This window comes from Cnephaeus nilssonii (assembly GCF_951640355.1).
Source record: "Cnephaeus nilssonii genome assembly, chromosome: 12".
Taxonomy (NCBI): domain Eukaryota; kingdom Metazoa; phylum Chordata; class Mammalia; order Chiroptera; family Vespertilionidae; genus Cnephaeus; species Cnephaeus nilssonii.
The window spans coordinates 34,073,146-34,092,471 of record NC_137083.1 but is presented as its reverse complement, the minus strand read 5'-3'; the positions used below and the strand labels follow the sequence as shown (position 1 = coordinate 34,092,471).

At 36.4% G+C, this 19,326-nt stretch overlaps 1 protein-coding gene across 1 annotated transcript in view; it reads right to left on the bottom strand.

Moving 5' to 3' along the window:
- PCLO (piccolo presynaptic cytomatrix protein) overlaps positions 1-19,326 on the bottom strand; it is a gene marked incomplete at its 5' end in the record, with an annotated part of 292,340 nt that overhangs the window by 242,210 nt on the left and 30,804 nt on the right. The gene's annotated exons all lie outside the window — the stretch shown is intronic.

Sequence of the window (19,326 nt, the reverse complement as noted above, 5' to 3'; positions counted from 1 at the left end):
ATTTGCATACTCGTCCTGATTGGTTAGTGGGCGTGGCCTGGCTGATGGGCGTGGCTTGGGTGTAGCGAAGGTGCAGTCAATTTGCATATTTGTCTATTATTAGGTAGGATGCCCTGTTTCCCACCTGAATTTAATGACTATTGAATATTACATTTTGATAGGAGGGGGGAAAGCAGTACATGCATTTAAAAATTTTTAACTCAGTTTTGATGCAATATGTGGGAAACACTAATTCAGGAATAACTTAGGATGCCTCATAGTTGGCAGCTTTCCAGAAAAAATGGTTTGTGAGTCACTGCGGGGGGTCTTCGGAACATCGTCTTCACTACCTGTCATTACAGTCCTGAACATCTTACAGTCTTGAGAGATTCTATATTAAAATAGAACCCTAATCCACACACGGCTCAGAGTTGGCAACCGTTTGAGAGCAAGACTCATGGCGATGAATGGGCAAAAATAGCCAATGAGAATAAGGACAAGGAAAAGCCCAGAAAAATGGAGGTAGGATGGCATCAAACATACTGATTTACTTATTGTGCCACGTGGCCTGCAATCAGCCCCAAAATTTAATTCCTAAAACAATTGGAAGAACCAAAACGAAACCCAAAAAAGCAAAAAAAAAAAAAAAAAAAAAAAAAAAAGAATAAAAAAAAAACAAAAACGAAACCCAGATCACATTCTCAGGCTAATATTCTGAATGCTCGAATACAAGTCCAATCAAACGTGAATTTGTTCTCCATTTTTGTAATTTGTCATTACAAGAATGTTCTACTGTTAATATGAATGGAATCACAGTATTCCTTTGGGGATTATTTTATTTTTAATTTTTCATTCAGTATAATCATCTGGAGTTCATTCAGGTTGTTGTGTATCAACAGTTTGAGTTTTTGTTGTTTTCTGAGTATTCCATGGATCTATCACGGTTTGTTTACATGCTTACCCACTGAAGAACATCTGAGTTGTTTCCATTTTTTGGTTATTATGACAAAAAGCTGCTATAAACATTTGGGCTCACATATTTGTATAAATTTGATTCCTCATCTTTTAGGAGTAAGAACCAGGAATGCAATTGCTGGGTAATATAGTAGTTACATGTATAGTTTTATAAGAAACCTCAAACATTTTCTAGATGGTATAATGCTTTTATATACAGCCAAATTCTCTTTGCTAATATACTTTTTGAGGATTTTGGTTCCTGCCCTGATGAGGTATATTGGTCTGTAATTTTATTTTCTTATACTGTCGGTCTGGGTTTTGTTTCTGAATCGGGATAGTATTAACCTCACAAAACGAACTGAGAAGTGCTGCTTCCTTTCCTGTTTTCTTGAAAAGATTGTGTAGAATTGGTTAATTCTTCTTCAAAGTCTACAGAGAAATCATCTGGACTTGAAGATCTTTTTTGGGGGAATTTTTAAAATTACAAATTCAATTTTCTTAATAGTTAAAGAGCTGTTCAAATTATTTCATATTGAGTTATTTAATATTGAGTAGCTTATGATTTTCAATAAATTATTATATTCTGTCAATGCTGTCATTTATCTGTGTGGAGTTGTTTGTAGCATTCTTTATCTTTTTGATGTCCGCAGGGTCAATATTGATATCCCCTTTTCATTACTTATACTGACCATTTGTGTTTTCTCTCTTTTCTTAGATTAATATTATTTTTTGATAAAATCATAATATGAAAAAGATAAAATATTAAAAGGAACTTTAAATTGCCTCAGATTTCCACATTGTTAATAAAGAAATGGATGAGAACATTTCCATAATACAAGTCAAACAGCTTAGGTGTTTCAGCTAAGAAATTGACTCTCAATGTACCTCATATAGATATCAAAAACATAATTTGTATTGACCTGTTTACCAGTCCAACAATTAAGGTAATCAGAATAAAGTGCATTGATATCAATCCCAGAAAATAATTTATTTACAAATTGACTTCTAATTTTGAGGAGAAATACCATACTTTTTGTAAACATTGTGTAGACAGTACCCTCTATCTTTCAGATGCACCATATACAACTACTTCTCTGTATTAGTGTGTTGTCAGTAATCAAGTAACTAAAAAAGAAAATAATAAGCATCTGCTACACATATGACTTTGTATTGAACACCAAGAGAAAGCAAAATTCTTTCCTTTAGAGCAGGGGTCCTCAAACTTTTTAAACAGGGGGCCAGTTCACTGTCCCTCAGACCGTTGGAGGGCAAGACTATAGTTTAAAAAAAACTATGAACAAATTCCTATGCATACTGCACATATCTTATTTTGAAGTAAAAAAACAAAATGGCAAAAACACCTGCATGTGGCCCGCGGGCCGTAGTTTGAGAATGCCTGCTTTAGAGTTTTCAGTCTACCTAAAGTGACAACTGTATGTCACAATGATGAATCCTAAGCCTTATGTATTTGTAGAACACCTTTGCATATTAGAATTTTGTATGGCAAAATTGACTTAAGGTAACACCAATCATATCAACAAATGAGTTAAAATAACACCAGTAATATCAGAAACAGTCCTAAATAGATGTTCCTTTTGGATGCCTCAGCACATGACTATAAAAGCATCTGCATGTCTTATACTCTTCCCTCTGGGAGCATCTTTCAGCATTCTCTAACAGTAGTTACCGTCCCTGACTTTCTCTCTTATACTCAAGAAGAAACATCCCTTCAAGTTCCAGTAAATATATGATTTTCCTTTGCTGCTGACTTGATATTTCAATATTCCTCTTGGGTGACAGGAATTATAGGAGAGCAGCATAAGAATGGTATGTTGCAGTTGTCAGCAACTACTGTATAAAAGTGGGATTCAAATTGGGTCTTGAAGGATAAATAGAATTTGGAGAGGAGGGATTTATGACCTAAAAAGCAGTGTGAATAAAGGCCTTGGGTTGAGAAAGCACAAGACATATTTTAAGGTGAATGAAGTACACCTGGAATATTGGGGTGATTAACTTTGATAAGCTTACAAAACTTGAATAGCTATTAAAAATTATAAGCATATAAATTAAATATAAATTTAATAGATTAAAAATATCAGGGTAAGAAATTTCAAATCTCCTCTATAAAAAAAGCCCCTGAGCATTTACTAGCAATCCTTTGTTCTCAAAAGGAAGATAAATACCCCAATAAAATAATGGGCAACAGACTTAAATAGATACTTTTCAAAAGAGGACATAAGGAAGGCCAAGAGACATATGAAAACATGCTCAAAGTCACTAATCATCCGAGAGATGCAAATCAAAACAACAATGCAGTACCATCTCACACCTGTCAGAATGGCTATCATTAAAAAATCAACAAATGACAATTGCTGGTGAGGATGCGGAGAAAAAGGAACCCTCCTGCACTGCTGGTGGGAATGCAGACTAGTGCAGCCACTGTGGAGAAGAGTATGAAGTTTCCTCAAAAAACTAAAAATGGAACTCTCATTCAGTAATCCCACTTCTAGGAATATATCCCAAGAAACTAGAAACACCAATCAGAAATGATATATGCACCCCTATCTTCATAGCAGCACAATTTACCATAGCTAAGATTTGGAAACAGCCTAAGTGCCCATCAGCAGATGAGTGGATTAAAAAACTGTGGTACATCTACACAATGGAATACTATGCTGTGGTAAAAAAGTAGGAATTCTTACCATTTGCAACAGCATGGATGTAACTGGAGAGACCATTATGCTAAGCGAAATAAGCCAGTCAGAGAAGATAAATATCACATGACATCACTCATTTATGCAATATAATGAACAACATAAACTGATGAACAAAAACTGATCCAGAGACAGAGAAGCATCAATCAGACCGTCAAACCTCAGAGGGAAGGTAGGGGAGAGTGGGGGTAAGAAAGAGAGATCAACCAAAGGACTTGTATGCATGCATATAAGCCTAACCAATGGACAGAGACACCAGGGGGGTGAGGGCATGAGTGGGGGGTAGTGAGGTAATGGGGAGATAAGGGTAATACCTTAATCAATAAAGAAAAAAATACTTTGTTCTGATGACAGCATGAAGAGGGAGGGGAAGGAGGAATACTGGAGGTATCCATAGAAAATAAAATATTGAAGCAGAGTGTACAAGAAACTAGACTGGAGGTGAGAAAGCTCCAAACAAGAATTATGAAAGGAACAAATAATTGGATTGAAGAAACAATATTAAAAAAGAAACAAACAATATGTTTTGGCTTATAGTATACAGAATGTTTTACTAAAGTTTTTAAAATTAATGTTTATTTATTTTTCTAGCTTTAATGAGATAGCATTAACCAAAAAAAAATTGTGTACATTTAAGGGTACAATGTGATCATTATATATGGAACCTAAAAAGAGATGAACTCACAAAAGCAGAGTGCAATAATGGTTATTCTTTCTTGATTGAAAAAAATTGTACTTTTTTTGTACAAAAATGTCTTAATATTCCACACCCCACCCATTCACCCACTCAGTGCCCATTACATCAGCGAATTGGCTCAAAATCATATGCTACATTTTATCTCAATCGTCAGTTCCTACCTTTTATATCGCTTTCCCATACCCTACATCACCTCTCCCCCCACCGACACAAAAATAGAGCACTCGGTTAGGGAAATAAAAATAGAAATTTTGGAATTGGAAAGATCTGGTTTGAATTCTACCACTGCCATGTTGTGGTATCAAGAGTTAATTAAAATCTCTGACACTTAGGTATTTCCATTGTAGACCTGAAATGGCAATACCCACCTTATAGCATAATGATAATATAAACTGTGCCCCCTAAAGTGATTGTCATAAAGTAAGCACACAATCAATATGTGTCAAATGACTTGCTTATTTAAAACTATATAGATATGTTGCTTGTAAAACTCAGGATGTTTTTTTTTTCTCTCTAGCTAAATATTAGTTTTGCTTTCATAAATTAAAAATTATTATTTTTCACTTCTCTTTGCTTAACACATTTGGTACAGTATAAATTACATCCACTGGCAAATCATTCCTCAACTTAATGGATTATTCACTTCATGATTACTCACCTCATTAATAAATTCTACTGATATTACATAATCCACATAAAAAAATGATAAACTGTTCATGAATGTTACATAATGTTAACATTCTAAAGACCTTCCTTAAGACCTTCCTTAACTTTCCTTTAGAACTCTTTGAAACATAGGCAGAGAGTATCCTTGTATACAAATATAACTTTAAAATGAAAACATAATCATTAACATAGAAAAAGCCTACTAACTGGCACACTGTTTGGTAGACGTTAGTTACCTAACGTATGTTGAAGAAAAGGAAAATTTGAATGGTATATGTGTTTTACTTTTGGCACAAGAAACTGTGACATTTCAATGTGGCAATGGCTGAAATATATTGCTTCTAAGAATAAATCTTCTAAAGTTAACTTTACTAATCACGATGCATTCCTACCTCACACTCCAAAACATTTCCAAATGGTTAGTTTCGAGATCATTCTCCCCAGAGCTATCATGATGTCTATACTTCTTAGTAGATATCTAAATGCTTCACTGATAAAAGCTAAAATTCAAAGAAACCCATACTTTTTGTCTGCAGATATCACTACTTTTTGTGACTCAGAGCCAAAAGTGATTTTAATCAAGCAAACAAGTAGACTGGAAATAACTCAAAGAATAACTCTAATCATTGCATTTGGTACTTTAAGACCTGAAAGGAAAAGTTTTGTTAGAGTTCATAAATTGTTGTGTCATGTAAATTTAACCAACATAGTTCATAATGATTTTTCTAATCATGGAGAATGAATAATTTAACCCTGTGTACTGTATAGCACTTTCTATAATCCATCTAAGTGATGAGTATAATGTTTCTCAAAAAAGAAGAAAAGATAAGACCTATCATTTCAATAAACCATAGACATTTATTTGCACACCAAAAAGGCATGTTTTATTTTCTTATTTAAGCATGTTAAATGCCTTATAAACAAAATCATATGGCATTCACAAGTTTAATATGTCTATTAAAATCAAACTTTCCAAGGAATCTGAAACCTTTATTATATTGAAAAATTTAAAAGATGATAATTAGGAATATTGATTGGCTAAGAAAAACACACCAACAGGCTAGGCTCTTTCTAAACTTATAAACATCTGGCTTGTTTACAAGTTATTTACAAATATTAGTCCTCCATAGTCTGGAGAGAGCTGTCTCTTGACACTTTTTTCTGGCTCTCTCTACTTAACATCAGAATTGCATATTCTCTACCATTCAGAGCCATTACGTGTGCCATTCCTTCTGCTAGAATTGCCCTTCATGCCCCATAAGCCATTTACTTCTCATTTTATTGGTCTCAGCTAAAACGATCCAACCTTAAAGAGGTCTTCAGGGAACCACACAGTTTTAGTAACATTTACTTATATACCTCCCTCTCCCATATATATGAACTGAAATAGCAAGAGGATGCCTATTTCATTCACTAGAGAGTTAGAACCTGATGCAAGATCTGGCATATAAAAGGGCCCGATAGATATAGTCTGATTATATTTGAAACTCATATTTTTAACATACTTCACAATTACATTATTACAAATCCCTGTGTGGTGGAAACTTCTACTATAAAACATTGGTACTTTATGCCTGTTATTACTACATTTTTTTTCTTAAGAATTATAGAACTAATAATCACTTAGTGGGTGGGCAAAGTGCTTAGAAGAGTGCCCAGAATAAAAGAAGCATGATATAAAATTTTGACCAGGAAAACCTTCGGAGATCATCTACTTATTCCCCCTCCAGTTGTCATCCTTATTTTTTAAGGGGGAAAAGCTATTTACACATAAGTTATTATATTGTGCAGTATTTATGAGACATGCAATTATGAGTCTCACAACTGTCTCAATATACCCATATTTAACTTATTAAAAGAAAATTAAATCAGAAAAGAAAATTAGAATCTCAACTAACACATCTCTGCCAGATCATAATACTTCATTTCAATGTTCTTTCTTGCTTATCAATTTGTCACAGAAAAAAATGATACTTTAATTTGCTAATTTCTCCATATTTTATGACCACATATTTTCAAAATAATTTTAATTATACTATCTTACAAAAATCACTCATCCTGCCATGCAATTCTCAGAAAATTCTTTTTCTTTAGCTATTATAAGAATCCCACCCCCAGCACTGAGTGGAGAAAGGGATACCCCACTTCCACAGGTAACACTTGCTCACAGTTAACAAAACCTAAATCTGACAAACGGGCAGAAAAAGGAAGAATGTTTGGTGGAATGTGACATAGTTCTCAAAATCAGCAAATTTTGCAGGAACAGTCTGAAAATACAGAGGAAACAAGGAGAGTAGGCAATAGAAACCAGAGTCAAATTCAAGATTAAAAGCATTGCCCTCGCCAGTTTTGCTCAGTGGTTAGAGGGTCTCCCTAGACTGAAGGGTCATGGGTTCAATTCTGGTCAAGGGCATGTACCTTAGTTGCAGGCTCAATCCACAGTGCAGGTTGGGGTGCCTGCGGGAGGCAACCAATCAATGTGTCTCTCTCACATTGGTGTTTCTCTCTCTGTGTCTCTCCTCCTTCCTTCCCCTCTCTAAAAATCAATGGAAAAAAATTTCCTCAGGTGAGGATTAACAACAACAACAACAAAGATTAGAAATGTTTAGTAAGAATGCTGTGCCGGTATTGTTGCCACGAGAACCCTGCTCAGAGCTGTGGCTGACCTCCACCACCAAGGACAAATGTGAACTCTACACGGGCACATCTTAGCATTTCTCCAGGTGCCAAGTCCCTTGAGAGACTCCCATCAGACCAGCCTTAGCTTGTGTGGAGTAGGGAGGAGGAGCATTTGCCCTCTCCCATCCACTGTATGAAATGAGGCTGTGTCTCCCATCAAAATTATCCAGTGAACATTATCTTAAGCTAGAATGATGCCTAGATTGTGGAAAACCAAAACAGCACAGCAGACATCACAAAAGCCCTGCCCACCTTTACAGACAAGTCAAATTCCACTTAAGCAAAGAGAATACTTTAAATTGCTTATTACTCCATATTTTATGAACACATATTTTTGTACTTTAAGTATAGTAATTACCATTTTCTAACTTTTAATAGCCCTTTTATAGGTTTTCCTATTTTACTGAGTTATGAGTTTTGTGAAGACAGATGCTATTTCATTCCTTTTTTTTCTAAAATCTTCCAAAGGATTTACATTTTTAATTGAATTTTATACGAAACAAAATATCCAACTAGAAAAGAAAAATATAGGTATATTTTATTTCTCATGGTTAGTCAATTTTAACAGACTATAACAAATTTAGCTAGATCAACATTTCAAGAAGCATATCTCAAATAACACACACAGATCCCTAGACACATTCATGAAAATAAGTATGAGAAATGTATGAACAGCCCTTTACTGGAGGTTTAATCCCATTCAAAATTCTGAGTATTCTCTACTGTGAGAGAAAAAAAAAATATTTAACTTAGTTTAATCAACATGATCTCACATAGCAAACATATGTGCATATTAATAGTGATTGATCACTTTTACCCATCTTTCTAGAATCTCTTAAAAATAAGGACACACATATGTAATACCTTAATCAATAAAGAAATTAAAAAAACATCCTGTTAGCTTGAGGATTTTTACCAGCTGCATTCATACTAGCACTATACAATAAGCTAGTAAATACATATAAATATTTGAAGGCAGGGATCAAATACAGACTCACTGAATTTAAAAAAAAGAAAAAGTAGTCAATATATACATTTATTTAAGCTCTCTTCAGCTTTGTAAATGTGATCGTTTTTTTCTTTCTGCTCATCCTCATATATCTGTGTACCATATACTGCCTCACTGTGTAATTCTGTGAACAATTAAGTGAATAAAGAAAATCTAATATTAATTGTAGAATGATTTTATTATTTTTTTCAAACTGTCAATGTTCCAGAGTTTTCCTTTTAGGATTTAGATCTCATCTGAGGTGAGTATCAATTGCTATAGCTATGTTAGCCAGTAACTACAACAAAGAAGAGGTATCAAAGATTATCTTACAGGTCAATTCCTTAGCCTTTGTTGACTTTGGGAGGCAACAAAAAATTCATAACCTATTATCACAAATACATTTCATAACAATGAAAACAATTAAATATATTTCTTACCAAGAGCCATTCCATTTTTTTAAAAGAATGGTGTAAACAACATTGAAAACAAAGAAATTTACTACCTATTAATTGCAAGTGGACGTTCGTCAGAATTACTAAGGAAGCTGCACTATCGTCAGCCAGGCACCTGTGCACCTATATTTATCCTGCCATTGACAAAAGTAACAGGAAGGGAACATATTTAGACATCAGCACTTTCACGTCACACTGCCATGCCTGGATGAATTCCATTTAGCACTTGCTGGAGTTAAGTGTTGTGAAGAACAAAATTTAATATTCAATTAAAACCAACGCAAATCCATTTCACCTGAGCCTACCTTTCTCTCATTTGACAAAGTAAAAAAAAAAAGCAAAAAAGCAAACACACACACACACACACACACACACACATACACACACAACTAACAAAAATGTTTGCTTTATTTAGACCTTTGATGAGATTTAGATATAACTTAAATTATACATCAATCAAGTCAAATAATTAGTTTTTATGTGCTTATATGTGTATATACATGTTAGTGTGAGAAAAAAATAACCCAAAACCCATCTTTAAAAATTCACTCAGTTGAGAAAGGAATAAGCAAAAAATGATGGTTAGTGGAGAAATTGATGCATTTTCTTTTCCTTTGCTCTGATCTGTATATTAGTGCCTAAGTACATATTTACTTGGTCATTTATCATACCATATATTCAAACTGTTATTGTAGCATAGAGCATCTATCTATATATGGATGTATCTAACTACCTGACTACTTATCTTACTACCTATCAATCTATCTATAACAATTAAAACTTTTTAAAAATATTTTTTATTGATTTCAGAGAGGAAGGGAGAGGGAGAGGGAGAGAGAGATAGAAACATCAATGATCCGAGAGAATCATTGATCAGCTGCCTCCTACACACCCCCAACTGAGCACTGAGTCAACAACCCGGGCATATGCCCTGACTGGGAATTGATTCATGACCTCCTGATTCCACTGAACCACCTGGCTGGGCAGGAATACATAGATTTTAATAGATTGTTGGGGGGAGAGGGTGTCTTTATTACTCAGATAATTAAATCTCCAATGATGAAATGCCACGCATTGGAATTAATATTAGGGGTGTTTGGTTCTAAAATCATTCCATGTTCATCTCACTGACCAATTAAGAGCATGACAATTGTTAGAAGTTAGCTTAGTACTTCAAGTTGTCTTTGAATATGAAATACTATTATTACTCCACTTTTACTTGATTTTACTGCCCCAATATCCCAGAATGAAAACCACTTCCAGATACTCAGTCACCTGGTAAGCCCTGTCAAGTCCATGTCCTACCTTAGAGGAAATCCTAACTTTAATTTCTAAAAAAATCTTGTTCATTTAATAAATTAATGATAAGATTTAAAAAATAAGCCCAGGCATTTAATTCTAAATTTATAAAGACCTCTCATTACCATCCCAGATAGAGAATTATGCATTATTATTTTTATAAGGAAAGTCTAAAAGGAGAGATGACACCATAAAGATCACTTCTGGTACTGCTCTAACTCTTCTTCTTGCCTTGGAATTTGACATAAATTAATTCTTTAGAGCCATGTGTCAATGAAGTGCCCATGTACATTTGATGTATGCATTCCCTGTGACAAAATCAATTAAATAAATGTGCCTTCCTTTACAAAATGTTCTTGCTATAATAAATTCAATTATTTGTTGCTGTGGTAGGAGATTCTAAGATGTATCTCCACCTCCAAGATTTATGTTTCTTGTATACACACCTTATTTTTAATTCCCTCCCCTTCTGTGTGGGCAGAAACTATAAACATCATGGGCTAATTCTCCAAGATTAAGTTACTAGTCAGTTGACTTTTGAGTAAATCAAAATAGGTATCCAGGCAAGCTCAATCTAATCGCTAAGTCTTTGAAGGAGCCTGGATCCTTCATAAGTCATGATTTAAAAGAGGGAGAAGGATTTCACTTTAGGGAAATTCGTTGTTACTGGCTTTAAAGATGGGGGAGCCATTAGACAAGGAATCCCAGAAGCCTTCAAGAACTAACAATGGCCCCTGGTTAACAAGGAAACTGAGACCTCAGTCCTACAATGACAACGGAATTCTGCCAACAACCTGGATAAACTTGGAACACAGCTTCAACCATACCTTGATTTGTCTTTTATTAAGACTGTGATCTGAGAAGCCATTCATGCCATACCAGACTTCTGAGCTATACAACTGTAAGGTAATCAATGAGTTATTGTTTTAAGCTGTAAGTTTGTGACAACATATTATGTAGCAAATCAATACCATTGGAGGAAAAATATAAGTTTTTACTTTATGACATAAATTCAGAGTAACATCAGTTTTAAACTGGACTCCATATTTAGGTTTCCTTTAAATGTTACATGATGTTGTAGAAATAGAGAAAATAACATCATTTTTAAATCTAAAAATTATATGATTGTTTACTTTGTGTAATTTAAGTAATATTCTGTCAAAAAGTATATTTACAATTTCCCTGAGGGTGACAGAATGTTTTAATTAGGAAATATATGCTTATTTTTAAAGTACTGGGATAAATCATTATAACAATTCTGGCTACTGGGTTTCATTTAGCAAAAAGTCATTATGCTATAAAACCTTTATATAATTTCATTTGTTTTAGAAATACAAATATGTGAACAATTCATTTAAATGTCAGAAAAGAAAATAAATTTCAAACCATAGCTGACATGAATTAAGTCATTTAGCTATAAAGTTTCAGTGAGAATTTCTCATGTCAACATATTTTCACTGGTCATCACTTTTCAGGAATTTTCTAAGGTTTTCCAAATATACTAATTTTAAAGAAAATCCATGATAAAACTTCTCACAATAAAAGTTTTCAAAATCTTAGAAGTACTTTGCTTCTTTTCATATGTAAAGAAAACATTTATATTAATAATATACTCTAATCGTAGCTCATTAAATAAGTAAAATTAGAAGCACTGTTGACATTGCAAATAAAGGAAAAGAGCAATGCATGTGTTTTCATTTTAGTCAGGGCCCATTATTTTTTACCATCCTATATAATAAAAGGGTAATATGCAAATTGACCCTAACGGCGGAATGACCAGAATGACCCTCAATCAGTCACTATGAGGTGCACTGACCACTTCTCAGTCCCTTACCCCGGCCGGCAGACTCCGATCGCCCAATGGCGAACGGGGAACCAGGGATGGGTGGTGGGGGATGTGGGTGGCGCCAGGCCAAGGCCCCTGCCCCACCTGTTGCCCCACACACAGAAGGAAACACGTGGCGGGGGCAGGGCTGGTGAGCGGGTGGAACGGCCAACCTCTTGGTTCCTCCCCCCAGTTGGCAGGCTCCTATAACCCAATGGCAAAAAGGGAACCAGGGGTGGGTGCAGGCGGGGGGTGGGGCCGGCTGCGTGCAGCCAGGGAAGATGGCCCTGATCACAGACAGGCCTAAGGACCATACCCATGCACAAATTTCGTGCGCCAAGCCTCTAGTCTATATATATAAAAGCCTAGTATGCAAAGTGTCCCTCTGGAATTCGACCAACCGGGAGTTTGATAGCTCACTATGACGTGCGCTGACCACTAGGCAGTGGCACAGAACAAAGCAAGGCCCCGGTCGGCAGCCAGCAGCCACTAGGGCCCCTACCCATGCATGAATTTCGTGCACCAGGCCTCTAGTATTATATAAAACTAGAAGCCCAGTGCATGAAATTTGTGCACTGGGAGGGGGTGTCCCTCAGCCTGGCCTGCACCCTCTCCAATCTGAGACCCCTTGGGGGATGATCGACTTCCCTTTCACAATCCGGAACTGCTGGCTCCTAACCGCTTGCCTGCCTGCCTGCCTGATTGTCCCTAACCTCTTCTGCCTGCCAGCCTGATTGCCCCCTAACCGCTCCCCTGCCGGACTGATTGACGCTTAACTGTTCCCCTGCCGGCCTAATCGCCCCCAACTGCCCTCCTCTGCCAGCCTGATGGCCCCAAATTGCCTTCCCCTGCCAGCCTAATCACCCCCAACTGCCCTCCTCTGCCAGCCTAATGGCCCCCAATTGCCTTCCCCTGCCAGCCTGGTCGCCCCCAACTGCCCTCCTCTGCCAGCCTAATGGCCCCCAATTGCCTTCCCCTGCCAGCCTGGTCGCCCCCAACTGCCCTCCCCTGCAGGCCTGGTCTCCCCCAACTATCCTCCCCTGCAGGCCTGGTCGCCCCCAACTGCCCTCCCCTATAGGCCTGTTCAGGCCTGATCTCACCCCCAACTGCCCTCCCCTGCCAGCCTGGTTGCCCCCAACTGCCCTCCCCTGCAGACCTGTTTGCCCACAACTGCCCTCCCTTCCTGGCCTGATCGCCCACAACTGCCTTCCCCTGCCAGCCATCTTGTGGTGGCCATTTTGTGGTTGCCATCTTGTGATGGCCATCTTGTGACAATGTGAGGGCGGCCCATCATGTGGTGGCCATCTTGTGATGACGTCACATGAGGGTGTTGTGCCACTTAGGCTTTTATTATATAAGATAATCTGATAAAATATTTCAAGCCTGGAGAAAAGGCCCACACTTGCTATTTAACATCAAAATACATTTCATTAAGCAGTTTAACTCTTCTTACAGGTAAAACTTTACTTAGAAAAGAATCATTTTTATATTGTCTGTTTAACAAAAGGTGTATCTTGACACCATATGCCTCCTAGATCTGGCAACTATAGCTATGAAAACTAATATTTGAACTCTTCTAATCCTTAAAACAGCCCAATGAGGTAGAACCACATATCATTTTATAGAAGAAACAAAGCCACTAAGAGATGACATAGAAACTATGTTGACACTCTGCTACGCTTCCTCTCTATGAATCACCAAAACCACTATCTCTTTTCCTTAAAGCTTAATTTCATTCATTTATCCCTCAGAAGATATATTATTCTTTATGGGCTCAATTTTGTAATGAAAATTTGTTTGGAGAAAGTTTTCAATATATGTGGCAGGTGTCTTCACCTTTTGAAAGGAGGCATACTAGGAAAAGGTGAGTTAGGAAGGTTGTGAAAAACATTTGCAGCTAACCAGATATGAGGTTGACCTCTTAGCATTTTGATTCAATATTCTAGTTTACCTAATTTAAATACTATATCTGAAATAACTATATGGGATAAATTTATTCATTCTACAAAGATTTTGTGAGTCTATAGCATGCCAAGTAAAGATTTTGTGAGAGTCCATTTTATGTCAAGGGCCTGGCTCTCATGGAACTTGTGTTCTAGTGAGGTAGAGAGATAATTTTTTTTAAAATAATAAATTTGTAAATTAAATATTACATAACAAGGTAATAAGTGCTGTGGACAAAAGAAAAAAAGGTGCAGAGTAAGAAAACTGCATTATGGGAGATTGGCAGGTTATAGAGTGGTTGTGGCTGGCTTCATTGAGGTTATATTTAAGTAAATAATTTAAAAAATATAAAGCTATTATTTTTTTCATGTAAAAATTATCTTCTTTCTAATCCTTCCATACTTTAAGAACATATGCAAAGAGATACATATTAGTATGGAAGACTTTTTAGGAAGACTTTAAAAATTCTTGTAGCCAACATACAATTAAATAAGTTTCAAACTATTTTCAACTACAATTATAATACTATTAACATAGAGAATGTATTTCATTCTACATGCCATTTTCATAAATTCTGTTTTTCCTCTACTGCACAAATATGTGGACTACCTACTATGTCCTGGCATTTAGATAGTACTGATTGTGCTCCAGGAGTCACTCACTTTCTGGCGAGGTTACATAAACAGACAATTGCAATACTATATATGAGGGTTGACTGGAGCATAGAACAGAAAGTAAGGGGAAATGATGAATCTCAAAGAATGGATAGAAGATAAAGACGTAGGGAAGTATAGGAGTTCTGTTTAGCTAGTCTTCAGATGGTTCTCCACGTTGATTGTTCTATAATTTAGTTGTAATTTTCATGTGGTCATAAGAGGAGGCAAGCAAAGTGTTTATCTACTCCGCCATCTTGACCAGACACCTACATATCTTTATTGACTTCTTTATCTCACAAAACTTTATACATTGTACATTCTTTCAAGTGAACACTCACTGGCTTACCTCATATAAGGTAAATAATTGTGCAAGTATCTCAATACTGAAGTGCCTTCCCCTCTTGAAAACTGAGAAATTAAGGGTGTTCTACTTCCTGTTACTGTATAAACTACGCAGGAGTAAAACATTTATACCTAATTTTTTATTGTATTTTGATATGTTAGATAAATTACTTGAAATGGGTGTGCCAGGTTAAGGCAAATGCGTTTAACAAAACTTACCTTTTTTTTTTTTTAAATGAGAGTAATTACAGTCCTGCCTACAAACTTATCAACTTTCTTATGTCAATCAAAAAGTGCCATCAAGTGTCACTCTTTGCCATACATGGCAAAAATTCTTACTTAGAAAGCAGATCCCCATTATATATAGTTCTTTTAAAACTAATTAGTAGAATTCTTTTCTCATTGATTTTTTTATCATTCTTTCTATCTTTAATTTTTCATATATTTGTGTATTTAAAATGTTTTACAGTAACATATGTATGATTTTAAAATCTTCTGTAATGATCTTCCAACTAAAGGCAAGATATTATGTGTTTGCCAGACTAACAAGTGCAGCTTGTCCCCACTAGGCCTTCCTTGAGTATCTGACAGAGAATGCAGAAGCCACTCTGGCTGGAGAGTGAAGATCTGAAGGGAACTCCGTTACACTGCTGTGTCTTAATTGGCTCAAAAGGCCCATCTGTTGCATACTAACAAATTTCAGTAAAAGCAAAGTGACAAATACATGCAAGCTATTCCTACACCATTTAGGTCATGCATAATTATTTTACTAGGGAAGCAAAAGTATGACTCTAGGACTTCTTCATGAAACATAAAAGTACTTAATTTTAAGTCTTATGTTCATAGTAAAAGTTACTTTGATAGAGGATAGTACAAACAATAAATACCCACTATGAGTAATTTGACATCTTTTGGCATTTGAACTGAACCAGAATGCTTAAAATTCACTAGGTAAACTGATTACCAATTTAATCTGTTTTTCTTAGTGTGCTTCTAAATTCTACAAACTCGCTTTTCCAGATAGCCTTGCAGCCGCTTTTAAAATTCCTTCCAAGATGAAATACTCCCTGAGTTGGCAGAAGCTAATGCCTAAAACAAGTGTTCCTTGCTAGCAGAGATTGATGGATTATAGATAGTACCATTTATACATACTGGGCATCAAACAGTTAAACCATCAGGCTTAGGCTGAAGCCTGGCTATACCCCAGAGCCCTGCAGGCAGCCCTTGGCACTCCACTGGTGGTGTGGGGGAGGTGGAGTGTGAACTACTGGACAGGAAACAACCCTAGAGACAGGTGTATTTGATTAACAGAGGGAGGAAGAGCTTCCGAACCCATGACACAGGAGGACTGGCTCCTCTGGCCACTAGAGGAACAGAACAGCAAAGAGGAGGGCAGGATGGTACCAACAGAAAAAGAAGTCCTGCCTCATAGTGATTAGTGCAGTAGAAGCTTATAAAACAGTCAAATGTGTTTTATTAGAAAAATAAATAGAAATAGTTGAATCCTTTCTTAAGGAATACCATATCTTTTTACATTGCAGGCATACAGTATGAGTGTTTTCAGAAAGTGTTTTCTAAAACTACAATGGAAGTAGAGTGCCAGCCCTGCGGAAAATATTGGGTCACATGAAAAACATTGTAAGGAGAATGAAGAAGCCACAGAAATAAAACAAGGATCGAGGAGGAGGTGCCTTCCTAACCACAGTATGAAGGGTAGCACCATGAGTTAAGCCTATATGTCACATTTACAATTTCCTGGACACATATGTACATGTATGCACACACACATATGCACACACTCATATGCCTTTCTCTTCAACCAACCCCTTCATCCAGTCCTCTCAAGTCCTTTAGGCAATAATAACAAAAACTATTAGAGCATGGATTATCCACTGCCTAGATGCCAGGTCAGCCAATGGACTTCAGCTGGAGACCAGAGGCATTAAGACCTACTAACTGAAAACTTCTTATGGATTAGTGCAGTCAAATTGAGCCAGGAACACTAATACACTGCTTTTATTACGTCGAATTTTCTTCTCTGAAACATGATCTTCCAAATTCAAAGAAATTACTACACAACAGAATAATCTGAACAATGAAAGATTGTCTAACTGATCACATTTAAACTGGACTTCACCTAAACCATTTAAAAACTTGAAACCATATATATTTTCAAACTATTTAAATTCCATCCCTAGATAGCTCTCTGCTTTATTCAAGAACTCTCCTTTCCAAATTACCACCTCTAAAGTGTAACTGAGCAACCTACAAAAAATCAAAGATTTCTGTGGAAGGTTTATTGATTCTCTACTCAGGGGTCTCATTTCATAGCTCCAAACATTGACCAAATTGGCCCAAATGTATACATACAAATATATATACACACGCATGTTTATATAAGTTATAGTTACCCCTCCACAATGCAGACACGTTTTTTGTAGTGTACCCCAAATGCACTTTAAACATAGACATTATTGTTTTGTTTTTAGTGGTGCAGTTTTGTAACTATGTAAATTAACTGCCTGGTATTGGTACAACAGGACTTCTCATTAAATGGTACAATGTTTTAAATCAATGAAATTAACACAGTTGTACAGTAAGCCCTCACCTGATAATGTCCCTAGGTTCTTAGAAACTTCAACTTTAAGGAAACAACATATAACGAAATAAATTTTACCCTAGGTCAGTGGTTGGCAAACTCATTAGTCAACAGAGCGGCAAACCGCGGCTCAAGAGCCGTGGTTTGCCAACCACTGCCCTAGGTTAATTGACATAAACAAGAGTTAAGTTCCTACAGCATATTTCTGGCCACAAAAACATCCCCAAACCTCTAACTAAAGACCCCAAATACTCCTAATATTAAACATTGAAATAAATGTGAATTGTACATACATTTGAGAAAGAGTAATAAAAGTAGGTAAGACAATGATTTTCCACTTATTCAGGGTTGTAGGGAGCTGGAGCTCACCCAAGCTCAGAGACCCACCCTGTACGGAACATTTCCATCACAGGGCACACTTACACACCCTCACACTCACTCAGACTGGAACATGTCAACACGCCACTTCACCTAATGTGTACATCTTTGGTACCTGGGAGGAAACTGAAGGCCTCAGAGAAAACCGACAAAGACATGGGGAGAAGGTGCAAACTCCACTTCTCTAGCCAGGAATCATTTTTTTCCCCCCTCATCAACATTATAATGAAAGGACATTGAATGAAACAACATTATTGAGAACATGCGTACTGGGAAAACCAAAATTTCCTCTTCATGAATATTCAACCAAAGGCAATTCTTCCAAAAAATTACTGTAAGTAATAATTATAGTTGTTACCACTCATGACACTGAAAGAGACCAAATTTTACCTGCTTTTAAAATAAATCTTAGTTAATATTATTCATCACAGTTAAGAATAAAAACCTGCTTAAGTCTATAAAGACAATATTTTCATACCGTGTTAATAATATCAAAGCAATATATTTGCTATTATCTTTCAAAGGTGAAAAATTAAAATATTGTATGGTTTATTCTTAAAAAAAAAACAACTTGAAAACAACAGCAAGAGTCTCTAAAGTTTCTTTTGTATAGTTGCTAAAAATCGGTACAATTTCTCATTCCAATCAATTACAAAATCGAGGAGAATGATATAAAATAATCCCTAAGTATTTTTGATTTGTATAAAAACAATGAACAATAATTTAAAATTCAATCCCAAAATGATTATTAAAACATTGTTGCTAGTTATCTACAATAGCAGCTATCATTTAACCCGTCAGTCTCCAAAGATTCAAAATTCTAACAGCCCTAACACATTACTAAGGCTCATAGATTCATTCTTTTATAACTGTACTAGAGGCCCAGTGCAGAAAATGCATGCACTCAGGGTGGGAGGGGTCCCTCAGCCTGGCCTGCCCTCTCACAGTCCGGGACCCCTTGGGGGAGGGGAACAGGCCTAAGCCGTCAGTCGGACATCCTTAGTGCTGCCGGCTTCTGGCTGAGCAGCGCTCCCCCTGTGGAAGCACACTGACCACCAGGGGGCAGCTCCTGCATTGAGTGTTTACCCCCTGTGGTCAGTGTGTGTCATAGTGACCGGTCGTTCTGCAGTTAGGGTCAATTTGCATAT